The following is a 13,233-nucleotide window of genomic DNA, read 5'->3' on the forward strand; positions in this document are numbered from 1 at the left end:
AAGCCATAGCTCTAATTGTGGAATGACTGTTTTGAACCCCTTTAAGGATATTTCATGGAACAGCTAAATTTGGGGAAGAGGAGAGGAACTGCTCAAATCTGCCTGTGCATAAAGGCAGCCCTGAGTCCAGTTTTGAGAAATGAGAGCCTTCAGCTCACTCCAGACTGAAAGTGAATTCAGATTAATTCACAGACATTGAGTGAGAGTTATCATTTGTCCTTTGGGGATTTATTGGTTTCAAACCCTTCTCTTCTCTAGGCTTCAGAAACATCATTTCTTTTTTTTTTTTAAGTTTATTTATTTTTATTTTGAGAGAAAGAGAGAGAGAAAGAAAAGAGAAAGGAGGGGCAGAGAGAGAAGGAGAGAGAAAGAATCCTAAGCAGGCTCCATGCCATCAGAGCTGAGCCTGATGCGAGGCTTGAACTTACAAACTGTGAGATCATGACTGGAGCTGAAACCAAGTCAGATGCTTAACTGACTGAGCCACCCAGGTGCCCCGAAACATCATTTCTGATGGCCCGTGTCAGCCTGGTAGGATCTATTCTCACTCGACACCTGGTCTCTCTACTCCAGAAGCCCTTTCCACCAGCAAGTTTTTTTTTTTAAAAGACCCAACATGAGCTGATTGGGCCAAATGTGGCTGCGAATCCTTCAACAAATGTTCTGCTCTGGTGAGCACGACCCTCAGAGTAGAAAGTTGATAGTGCTCTGACATATGGCTGGTCCCCTGGAGTTTCTCACTCTTCCCTCAGCCGGAAGAACTTCAAAACTCTGAGCCAGTGGAAAGTTCAGTTTGTTCCAAGCAGGAGAGACAAGTGTGCTCCCAAAATGAGTACTGGCATTTGGAAATACCCGAGGGTATTATAAATATAATCTTTCTGAGGTGCGAGTGTGTGTCAGAGAGAAAGAGATAGAGAGTATGTGTGTGTGTGTGTGTGTGTGTGTGTGTGTGTGCATGTGATGACAGAAAGGGGTGCGAGCACAGGCCCAAAGCCAACAAGTATCAGTGTCAAGAACATGAGGTCAGGCATAAAGAAGAATGTCCATTATGTGCTCAATACTAAATTCAGAATTTTCTACTGCTTCTTCCCTGTAGAAGTGGGGGAAAGGGAATGAGGGAGGAGGAGAAAAAATGAGGGAAGGAAATAGAGAGAGAAGCAGAGACAAGATGGAAAAAGAGACATGAGTAGGGATGAGGAGAGAGAGGAATAGGAAGTGTGGAGTCTTGCCTGACGTAGAACAAAAGGCCTAGACTGAGAGGGGCACTGGGTGGCTCAGTCGGTTGAGCGTCCAACTCTTGATTTTGGCTCAGGTCATGATCTCACAGTTTGTGAGTTTGAGTCCCACATGGGGCTCCTCTCTGACAGCGCAGAGTCTGCTTAGGATTCTCTCCCTCTCTCTCTGCTCCTCCCCTGCTCTCTCTCAAAATAAATAATTAAAAAAAAAAAAGGCCTAGACTGAGAGAGAGAGAGAGTCCGAATGAAGGACTGCTGATCAATCACAGGTCCCGCCACCAGTTACAAGTGAGTCATTCTGCCTTTATTGCTTTGCCAACTATCAGCTTTCATATCCAAATGGTCCGCCTCTCCCATAATGCTGTGCCAAAGCTAATCCACCATCCACAAGGCATTCTATTTCCTGCCAGAGACGGGCTTGTTTGGGTGGGTCTTAGTCCCTTCTGTGTCTCTGGAAATGCTGCCAGTCTCTGGGGCTGAGGCATAGAGTGAAGGGAGGTGAAGTGATCTTGACCTTACAAGAGAGCCCCTGTGACCTTCACTGCTCTTTAATGAACTGAGCTGACCGGCACAGGGGCACTTAATCCTTTATGTGCCATGGCTCCCAGTGGCAAGCTGGTAAAGCCTATAGACAACTTCTCAGAATAATATTTTAAATACATAAAATTACAAAAGAAAACAATTACACCGTTATGGTCATCAAACATTTAAGTAATGTACCAGAGTAATATGTGTACTACTTTAGCAATGCTTTATTTCTAAAAAAAAAAAAAAAAAATTTAAGGTTTATTCTTGAGGCAGAGAGTATGAGCAGGAGAGGGGCAGAGAGAGAGGGAGACAGAGAATTCAAAGTAGGCTTGGCACTGACAGCAGAGAGCCCCATGTGGGGCTCAAACTCACGAACCATGAGATGATGACCCGAGCCCAAGTTGGACACTCAGCTGTCCGAGCCACCCAGGCACCCCAATCAATGCTTTACATACTAAGACCTGATGAAGGGTCAAAAAGCTACTGTCATTTCAAAGAGTGATGGGATGGGGTGCCTGGGTGGCTTAGTCGGTTAAGCGTCCGACTTCGGCTCAGGTCATGATCTCGTGGTTTGTGAGTTCGAGCCCCACATCGGGCTCTGTGCTGACAGCTCGGAGCCTGGAGCCTGCTTCGGATTCTGTGTTTCTTCCTCTCTCTGCCTCTCCCCTGCTCATGCTCTGTCTCTCTCTGTCTCTCAATAATAAATAAAAACGGTAAAAAAAAAAATTTAAAAAAAGAAAAAAAACAAAGAGTGATGGGAGATATTTTGAGATGTCTGCAATAACTATCAGGTGATGTGAAAAGATCTGTGATTTCAATGGCCACAAAGTCACAGTGCTAATACCACTGCAGTCAAGTTGCCTGCACTCTTACCAGAAGGAAAAGCTAGATTTCAAAGAAAGGTTGAATAAAATAGAGATATGATTTCTTCCCGTTCAAATTCATGAACCAGAATAAAGGAAATAAAGGAGTGTCTGATGGTAATAGTAACAGGAACTATACAAACAAAGCACCATCTCCTACAAGAACAACAGCAGACACGGCTGCCATGTATGGAGACTCTTCTCTATACTAGGCTCTGGGATAAGTGCTTTCTGCATTTCATTTCCCTTCATTCTACTCTGAGGAAGGCATCATTTTGCCCACTTAACAGATGAGGGAACTGAGGCTTAGGGATTTTAGGGAACTTGTCCAGGATCACAAGTGATAAGCAGCCAAGAATGGGAGTCAGGCTGTGGCTGTCTGTCAGCCAAGCCCACATTCACCAAGAGTCCTTGAGAAAAAGGGGTGTGGAGGTGGGGAAAGAGAGAGAGATGAATGCCCAGAAGCACTGTTTCCTTTTTCTCATCCATACATAGTCCCTGTTGGTGTGTAATGGGGAGATAGGTGCCAGAGAGGATAGGAGTCTGTCGATCATGGACACCATCAAAAATCTTCTCAAAAACACTAAAAAGGAAGGGCTACGAAGGAGGACCAGCTCTATCAGATAGTAACACAGCACAAAGTCTCTATAAATAATACAGCATGGTAATGGCACATGAATGGACAGACAGATCACCTGAACCTGGGTGGGCCCTACTCTCCATGCAGCCACCAACGTGATTCATAAGCAGGTACTACCCCTGACTGAATCACACACACTGGTGTCTCCACAAGAAGACTCTGCCAGGTTTGAGGGAGGAAGGAGAACTAATTTTTCAAAATGCTGTTCAAACAGGATCTGTTTCTGTTTAGGTCATCAGGTAAGACTTGCACATCAATCAGTAAGTCACAAGACCAGACTAAGCTTAATTTAATGCAACCCAGGATTGTATTGGCTTTCTTCATGGTCACATTACATAGGTGACTCAAACTGGATTGATTTTCAAGTATAATCTCTCCACCTTTGTTGTACATATTGCTGCTAAGCCAAGTCACATCCTGACAGTGTGCCATTGGTGTTTTGGACGCAAATACAGTATCTTTCATTTATCCCCATTAAATTTAACTCTATGGCCATGTCATATCATGCAAACCCTTGGCTGTCCATTTTTGCTTTTTGTTTTTTTGATTTTGTTATTAATGAGCATATCCTGGTGAACACTGCTTCTTCTCCTTCACTAGTATTTCAACAATCTCTTTTATTTATTTATTTATTTATTTATTTATTTATTTATTTATTTATTTTAATGTTTATTTATTTTTGAGAGAGACAGACACAGAGTGTGAGTGGGGCAGAGGCAGAGAGAAAGACGGAATCCGGAGCAGGTTCCAGGCTCTGAGCAAGTGGTCAGCACAGAGCCTGACGCGGGGTTCGAACTCACAAACCGCGAGATCATGACCTGAGCCGAAGTCAGTCGCCCAACCAACTGAGCCACCCAGGCGCCCCTCAACAATCTGTTCTAGAACCTGATGTGAGATAACCAGGAAACTACACAGCTTGCAGAATTTGCTTTCTTTCTTCTTAAAAAACCAGATGGGCATTTGCCTATCTTTCATTTTCTCTCCCACATCCAAAAATTGTCATAATTCTCTCAACTCTGGAATGTAATTTCTTTAGGCCAACAAAATGGACAAGTTTGAACACCTGCACTTTCACTCATCTTAAATGTCTGTTACCTTTTTATCAGTGCTTGTTCGATCCTTTTCAGTTCAAGGATCGTTCTACTTTATGTATTCAATGTATGTTGGATATTGACTATGTTCTAGGCACTGAAAATTCAAAGAAAAATATGTTCCCTGACTTTTGGGAAGCTTTCAGCTTATTGGAGAAAACGAAAGTACAAATCGATAAACAATAATATGTGGTAATTAGAAGTCAAAACAGATTATATTATAAAGAGAATCTATTGACTCCTGTAACTGTAAAGTCTTGTCATGTAACAGGACAGGCTTCAGGCGTGGTTTGATTAGGGCTCCATTAGTGGTTTGCTGGAAAGTGTGTACAACAACTAACTGACTCTCTGGAGAACAAAGCCTTGACTTACAGTGTTTGCCAATTTCCATGTTGTAAATACTCCCACCATGGCCTATTTCGAGTGAAGAGTATAAAATCACGAAACACAGAATTGGAAAGAGAGGTGCACAATCACCTGTGGCCTGATGATTGATGTAGGTCCAGTCCACTATTACCACCCTCATTTCTCTACAAGTTTCTCCATTCTTCCACGGTCTATATGCTGGTTTTGTCCTGATGATGCAACCAGCAACTGAGACTATACACTTTATTCTGGCATCTAATGGAGGAGAACATGCTTCTCTACCCTTAGGTACCAAAAAATTCCTGAGCTCCCTGAAATAATCACTGTATCCAAAGAACACTCCCAACTGGGCTGGCCTTGAGCAATGTGTTTAAATAAGTAATAGTAACTGCTTTGCAAGGCTCTCCATTTCACCTACCAAGTGCTCCTTGTTGGATGGAATTGGCACCAAAATCATGTCTTCTAGAAGGTGAAATTATCAGTAGGATGAGAAAATAGCTTATTCACATTTGTCCATTTTAGTGGCTACACCAACCAGATTTTCCTTTCAGGACTGAAACTCCCATCCTCCACCACTGGGATGGGTGATTGTTGATGGTTCATAAGTGAGTTCCTCTACAGGCATTGCTCTAGCCAATAGGAGCTGCCTGCCCCTTTTGGGAAGAAACTGCTGGTCAATGGGCAGGTACAAAAGCCTCGCCCTGCCTCAATTCTGACCTCTCTGAAGGGATATCCCAGCTCCAGAGCTCCCCTGGAGGATCAGATGAGGCCTTTACTGCAACCGCACAGCAGGTCAACTTTCCCTACTGCTCCATTGGATTTCCCTCTCCGTTAACATCCTTCCTGTGAGCCTTCCCCACTAACTCTCTTCCATGCAAATCTCTGTGTCTATTTCCAGGCAACATCATCTGCAATGCCCATCCCTGAACTAGTCACTGGGTTGTTTTAGACAAATCAAGGCTCATCACTGAAGCTGGAGGTGGGGTCAGTCCCACTGACATTCCATGCTTGCCCCACTGTTGGGGGGGCGGGGAGGGTTTGGATGGACAGCACTATCTGAGTCACAATACAACATGCTGAGTGATGTAAAAGACACACAAACAATATCAAAGTCCAATAACTGTTGTACTGTAGGTGCTAAGAAAAAGGAAAGCAGCCCCTGACACCCACAAATAATCACAGTTAGACCCCAATAGTATTACAAGCTGGTCTGACACTCATAGCCAGGCCATCTTGTTCTCCGGTTGGACATAAATAATCTCATAGTACACCAACCTCAGATAAACTTACTCTGAACCATGATAAAGAACAACAAAACAAGTTCACAGTAAATTTGTAATTTGTAAATTTTTACAAATTTGTAATTTATAATTTTGTCTATGCCAAGACAAAAACAAGGTCACTGTGCCACCCATAAAACACCAAAGCATAGAACTGCCCTTTGCTCTTTGGTGGTTTCCAATCTAGAGAAGATTTTTGAGTTAATAGACCCTCCCCAAATCACCCAACCAAAGCCCAAATCTTAAAAGTTCTCTGTGACACTCTGTTATGCCCCATGGAGTATGTTTTCCCTCCATCAATGAGTAATAAACCTACCTTGTCTCATTGTTGGCGTGTTCCTGGTGGTCTTTGGCTGAAGGGCACTGCCAGTATTCAATCAGCATGTGGGGATGAGTAACTCCTATTTCAGGGGAGCCTTCACAGAGGAGGTGAACTTTGAGCTGGTTCTTGAAGGATGATTGGGCTTTTCCAGGCAAGCAGGGTCAGAAAGAAGCCTTTCCCAGGCAAAGGTTGGCAGTACAAAAATGAGGATGAGGAGTCCACGTGGGTGGGATACGGGGTGAACTGGGAGGGTACTGGGACCAAATGTGCAGATCCTTGTAGGTCCACTTAATCCTGTCAACAAAGAGGACAGAAGTTGGAGGTAAAGAGCTCTAAATTTGAAATCTGGTTGAAAGAATAATTACCCGAGTAACCATAATTTTTTTTTCCTAGCCCTTTTTCCTTTTTTTTTTTTTTTTAAATATGGAGTGGGGTAGGAAGAGAGGGAAAGACACTTGATTTTATTAAATAAAAATTGCATATTTTGAGTTTCTCCAGTTTTCTTAATCTTAAATTTAAGGCATATGTCTGGCAACACCAAGCCCTTTACTCCCTAGTTATCATGAATTCTGAGAAGATCTAAAAAATTGGGGCCAGTGGTGTAAGTCCTGGTATGAATCCAAAAGCCAAGAACCAGGAGCACAAATGTCTGAGGGCAGGAGAAGGTGGACGTCTCAGCTCAAGAGAAGAGCAAATTTGCCCTTCCTTTTCGCTCTATGAGGGCACTCAATGGATTGGATGATGCCCGTTTGCATAGGGTAAAGTGATCTTATTCAGTCTCCTGATTCAAATGCTAATCTCTTCCAGAGACACTTTCACAGATACAACCAAAAAATAATGTTTTACCAGCTATCTAGACACCTTTTAGCCCAGTCAAGTTGGCATATAAAATTAATCATCACCCCTTGGTAACTGGTTGTAAGAGTACGGTTCTATATAAATGTTTGTTAATTACAGGTCTTTAGAAAATGACAGGTTTCTGATAAACTGAAGCAGACTGAAATGCCCCCAGTTTTATAAGTCCTCCCTGGTGCTACCCTGGATCGCAATTATAGAGAATTTTGTGTATATTTGGGAAATCCATGTTTTCATATTTTTACTACATGTGTATTGATAAATCATTTAAGTATTATTTTGTGCTTTTAGACATAAGTAGTATCACAATGTGTATCATTTTGTGATGTCTTTTTTTAACTCAGTATTATGTTTTGGGGTCCAGACTTTTTGTTAATATATGCAGAACTCTTAGTGCCAGTAAACATGTGAGTATTAACCATTATTTTCATAATTATTAATATGAGGCTTTATATCATTCCTTGTAATCACTTTATAGTAATGAACACTTTATTATACTACATTTTATTTATTCATTCTTCTATTGGCGAATATTTAGGTTATTTCCAATTTTCTGCAATTATAAACAAACAATACCCCATAGAATATCCTTAAGCAAGTCATGTTCATGTGTTCAAGAGTTTGTACTTACTTAAAATGGGTTGTAAAGAGAATGTATTTTAAGTTTTGTTAGCTATTGTCAAAGTGCTCCCCAAAATGTCTGTAACCGTTGGTTTTCATAATCAATGTATGAGAATCCCTACTTTTCTAGATCTTTGCCAAACACTGTGTCAGATTTTTCAATCTGTTCACTAATTTTTTTAGTTCCTGTTCACTAATAAGTGAGACGGAACTTTTTTTCCCTACATTTATCGACCATTTAGACCCTTAACCTTTTCCAGGGTCACAGAACTCCTAGAGAACCTCCCTTAGAAAAACACACCTGTGGGGCACCTGGGTGGCTCAGTTGGTTGAGTGGCTGACTTCAGCTCAGGTCATGATCTCATGGTTGTGAGTTCGAGCCCCGCATCAGGCTCTGTGCTGACAGCTCAGAGCCAGGTGCCTGTTTTGGATTCTGTGTCTCCCTCTCTCTCTGCCTCTCCTCCACTCATGCTTTGCCTCACTGTCTCTGAAAAATGAATAAACTTAAAAAAAAAATTTTTTTAAAGAAAAAGAAAAACACACCTGTGCACCTGCACCATACTTTGTATACATATTGAGGGGCTTCATAAAGCCCTTAAAGACCATCCATGAACTCCTCAGAGCAGAGACTCTCCAACTATTAATGGATATAAGAACCATCTGGGAAGTTTGTTGAAAAGAAGATTCCCATGACCCATCTTCAGGGATCCTGACTCAGGGTGTCTGGGTAGAGCCCAAAGGGTAGTTGCAGGTGATAATTATAAGAAAGACAGCTTTAAGGGTTCCTGGACTCCAAGTAAGAAATCCTGTTTCCGCTTTCCAAAATTTTCCTTTTCCCATAGCTATGAAACAAAGGATAAAGTCACTAAGCTTAATATTCAAACTCTAACTTGCCTTCACACTGACGTTGTTTCTACTTTTAAATCCAGAATTACTACTGCAGGCACACTTTGTGCCTTTCATCAAGTTGGCTAGGAGGGTTCGTGAAAGGATGAAGAAACAGGATTACATGTGATGCAAAGAAAGACACAAGGAAGGGGAAAAAATTAGGAAATTCTAAGCTATGCCAAAAATGCTACATAAAAAGCATCTCCCTACTAAATATGAACAGCTTGTGTTTGGAATGGCTTGTGTACTAATTTTAATACATGAGCAAGCTCATTTTTTCTCTGTTAGATACTTTCTTTTAAATTTATTCTTGTTGCTGTTGTTGTTGTTGTTGTTGTTGTTGTTGTTAGATACTTTAAAGATCCTCTTGTGAAAAGAAGGAAATAAATTGTTTCCTCCCAGATCTAAATTCACATATGTGACTATTGTAAGAGGAAGAAAATTGATCTCCTCAACTGCAAATAAGACATATTCTGTTTAAAAACCTAGTACTTAGGAAGCCATGAACCAAAGAGCTTGCAGTGCATTTTCAGAGCAGTTAAGCATCTTTTTGGTATGAAGATGATTTTACATTGATACATTTCTCCCCTTTCTTTTTCAGGCCAGCAGTTTTCAATAGAGAGTTAATCCTTGTTTTTAACTAAGTCACACGCAAATGCATTCCTCACTGAGCTGTTCAAAGGCCAGCATCCTCTTGAACCTTCGGTGTAATTCGGTTTGGCAAATGATTCCAGGAACAAGAATTAGGATCCGGTTCTAGGACTTTAGAATGACTCACTAGTTAACTTTGGTCTAGTAACAATAGAAAAATGACCGTTGCTCTATCTATGAAACTGGGACAGTGATGCCAGCTGCTTGTCTCACACAAAGGGATGAAGGAGGGCCAGGCTTCTGAGATAACAGGCATCATGTGGGTGGGAAAGAGGAGGGTGCCAAGAAAGAGCCAGAAGACCACAAAGGGGGCAACCTGACACAGAACTGAAGGAAAGCTATGAGTAGGGTGTTCTGTAAACAATGGGGAAAGCTAAATGAAGTCAAATCCCATCCCTTGTCCTTCTGGAGACTAGCTTTCTACTTTCATTGGTAATTCATTGGGTTCAGAGTAAAAATGATGGCCCAGGCTTTCTGAAACTTTCTGAGCTCATTATCTTGTTCATTTGGCAATATATTACTTCTCATATTATATAGATTTTCCAGTCTAGACTGTATGCTTATTAAACATGATAATTGTGATTGATATGTAAGTGTACATATGTGTGTGCGTGTGTGTGTGTGTGCACGCACGCACATGCACACATTCAAAGTAAAATGCCTGGAACTCTCAATATAAATACTGTGTATGTTCAGTGAATGAATTCTTACATACAGAGTAAAACAATACACACACACACACACACACACACACACACACACACACACACATCAGCATTTCCCCCCCAGGATTCAAGCCAGCAAAAAAAGAGCAATGGTGAGGGGGAGGTGTTGAGGAGACACTTCTACTTCCATATTCATTCCTGCCTGTATTATTTATGATCTAGATACAACTGCAGTTAATGGAGACTGAGTAGTCATGACTTAAACAAAATAGAATTATATTTCTCTCTAATATAATGTGGCTGCTCCACAGTGTCCAAACTCAAGTTCCTTCCACCTTTCTTAGGGTGTTATTCTCATCTGCATGGTCCAGGTAGCTCACCACAACATCCACATCCTGGCTCAGTTGGAAAAGAAAGGAGAGCACATCTTTCCTTGCAAGAACACATCTCTTCACAGCCCTTTGGCTAGAACTTAGTCACATGATCACATGCCTAGCTGCAAGGGAGCTTGGGAAATGTAGTCCATATTCTGGGTAGCCAAAAGTCCAACTAACAATCAGTGTCCTCTAACGAAAAAGAAGGGAGAAATGAATATTGAGACAATCAGCCATCTCTGTCACACTGTCCAGCATTAAAAAAAACAAAAGTAATAAAGATGTGGATTTCCCAAAGTTGCTAGAAAAAAAGCTCCAATGGACTCAGAAGTAGCCGGCACTTGCTGGTATCATGAGTGTACCAATCTACATACAGTCATTCCAGATGTTCATTCAGGGAAAAGATCATTCTCAGCTTTGCATATTTGCCTTTGAAAAGCCTGAACCTTCTTGTATTAATTTCTGCTACTTTCCAACTTCCTTTCCTATGTCAGCTTTGGGTTTTTATACTACAGATAAAATTTTATGGTTTTTGACCTCTAGGACAGTAAAAGCCCACTTTGATTACTGTGCATACAAGACTAGAAGTGAATGCATTTGGTGTGAAATCAGGGACCTGACTACATTCAACTTGAAAAATAAGAACAAAAAGCCAGTGAGCATGTTCAGAGTGGGGATGATCAGACAATCGACTAGTCATAAAAATTAAAGCAACCATATAATAGTTAAAATCTAAGGAGCTCCCCTCTTTTTGCTAGATGGGATGCTCCCTGATTCCTGGATTGCTTAATAAAAAAAATTAGATTTTCAAATTAAAAAAATGTTTAAAATCTATTGAAGACTTACTTTCTGCCAAGTGCTTTATCTGCATTATCTTATTTAGGATGCTAAAAGAAAAAAAAAGAGTTGGGGAGGGTGGTACTACGACTATCTTCATTTTCAGCTGAGGAAACTGAGCTTGAGTGAGTAATTTGCCCATACTACCCAGCTACCAAGTGGCAGAACCTGGACTTGAACTCAAGAAGTTAACACTAGTATTGGTACCTTTAACCACTGGCTATATGCTGCCGTGCTGGTGGCATGGAGGACCGTGAGCATTGTCCCAGCAGCCTTCCTGCTGACAGTCACATGCATAGCTATTGACCCTGTCAATCACTCTATCTGCAAGCATGATGGTGGGAGACATAAACAAGAGAACAAAAATCCCAACCTTCAGGATTTAAAGTTGTCTTAGAAAATTAAAGCCTCAGGGCACCAGGGTGGCTCAATCGTTAAGCATCTGACTTTGGCTCAGGTCATGATCTCACAGTTTGTGAGTTCGAGTCCCATATCAGGTGAGCTTGAGCCCTGCACTGGGTGAGCTTGAGCCCAGCTTTGGGTGAGCTCAAGCCCTGCTTTGAGTAAACATGAGCTGGGCTTTGGGTGAGCCTGCTTTTCTCTCTCTCTCTCTCTCTCTCCTTCTTTTCCTCTCTGCCCCTCACTAACTTGCACCCTCTCTCTCTCAAAAAGAAGAAGAAGAAGAAGAAGAAGAAGAAGAAGAAGAAGAAGAAGAAGAAGAAGAAGGAAAAGAAGAAGAAGGAAAAGAAGAAGAAGAAGAAAAGAAAATTAAAGTCTTTTTACAATGAAAACATTTCAGAAAAACTTTAAATATATTAAAAATAGTTCTACAGGGGCACCTGGGTGGCTCAGTCCCTTAAGCAACCGACTTCGGCTAGGGTCATGATCTCGCAGTTCATGAGTTTGAGCCCCACATTGGGTTCTGTGCTGACAGCTCAGAGCCTGGAGCCTGCTTCAGATACTGTCTATCCCTCTCTCTCTGCTCCTCCCCTCTCTCTCTCACACACACACACACACACACACTCTCTCTCTCTCTCTCTCTCTCTCTCAAATAAATTAACATTAAAAAATAGTTCTACATTTGATAATTTTCTTGTGATGATTAGCATTCATAAAATCTAAGCTATTCCAGATGACAGATCTACAAACTACTCTTTTGTAGCCTTTGTTACTATTGTAACTCACCACATATTAAGTCCACCTCATTGGTGGAGAGTGGACTCCAGGAAGACATGTCCCTGGCTTTATTCCCAAATGCAGAACAGAAAGTGTGTCCAATAACTATTTATTGAGTGAATCAATGTTTTCCTTCAATATAGCCCTTTAGCATTATTTGCAACCTATTAGAAATAGTTAATATAGGGGTGCCTAGGTGGCTCAGTCAATTAAGCAACCAACTCTTAATTTCGGCTGATGTCATGATCTCATGATTCATGGGTTCAAGCTCCACGTCTGGCTTTGTGCTGACAGCACAGAGCCTGCTTGGGATTCTTTCTCTCCCTCTCTCTCTGCCCCTCCCCTGCTCACTCTCTCTCTCAAAAGTAAATAAACATTAAAAAAAGAAATAGTTAATATATTATAATTATATTATTAGATGTTGCTGTGCTTCAAAATTTGATACTAAGAACTTGCACTATAAAAAGTTTTGCTTAATCCATGTTAACTTATCACAGGAATTTAATATCCCACTGACTTGTGTGTGCCTGTGTTCCCTGTGGAATTTCATTTCTATTAATAAGTTTGTTTACTGGACTACTTTTTGTCCCCAACATTTTGTGTGGTTGGTTTTAAATTTGACACCAGTGGATAGGAAGGAGTCAAGTCATTAAGATCTCAAACTGCTTCAGAACATGGTAATTAAGCTCTAAGAAGAATGACCCCAGGACCCATCTGTCCTTAATAAATCCATTCTTGAAAGGAAATTATTCCTCCTAGTTCTATCAATTTCTCCCAGAAATTCCAGGTATAAATTCCTGAATTATTTTTACCCTGGAATTCTTATTCTTCATCATCTAGG

General features: G+C 41.2%; 1 protein-coding gene across 2 annotated transcripts in view; it reads right to left on the reverse strand.

Moving 5' to 3' along the window:
• LOC132693961 (uncharacterized) overlaps positions 1 to 13,233 on the reverse strand; it is a 183,854-nt gene that overhangs the window by 12,714 nt on the left and 157,907 nt on the right. For both annotated transcript variants that reach the window (XR_013556684.2, XM_078449628.2), the window contains one exon: positions 6,320 to 6,619. The gene's annotated coding sequence lies outside the window, so the exon portion shown is untranslated. The remainder of the gene's footprint in view (positions 1 to 6,319; positions 6,620 to 13,233) is intronic.

This window comes from Panthera onca, chromosome B4, assembly GCF_046562875.1.
Source record: "Panthera onca isolate mPanOnc1 chromosome B4, mPanOnc1 haplotype 2, whole genome shotgun sequence".
Taxonomy (NCBI): domain Eukaryota; kingdom Metazoa; phylum Chordata; class Mammalia; order Carnivora; family Felidae; genus Panthera; species Panthera onca.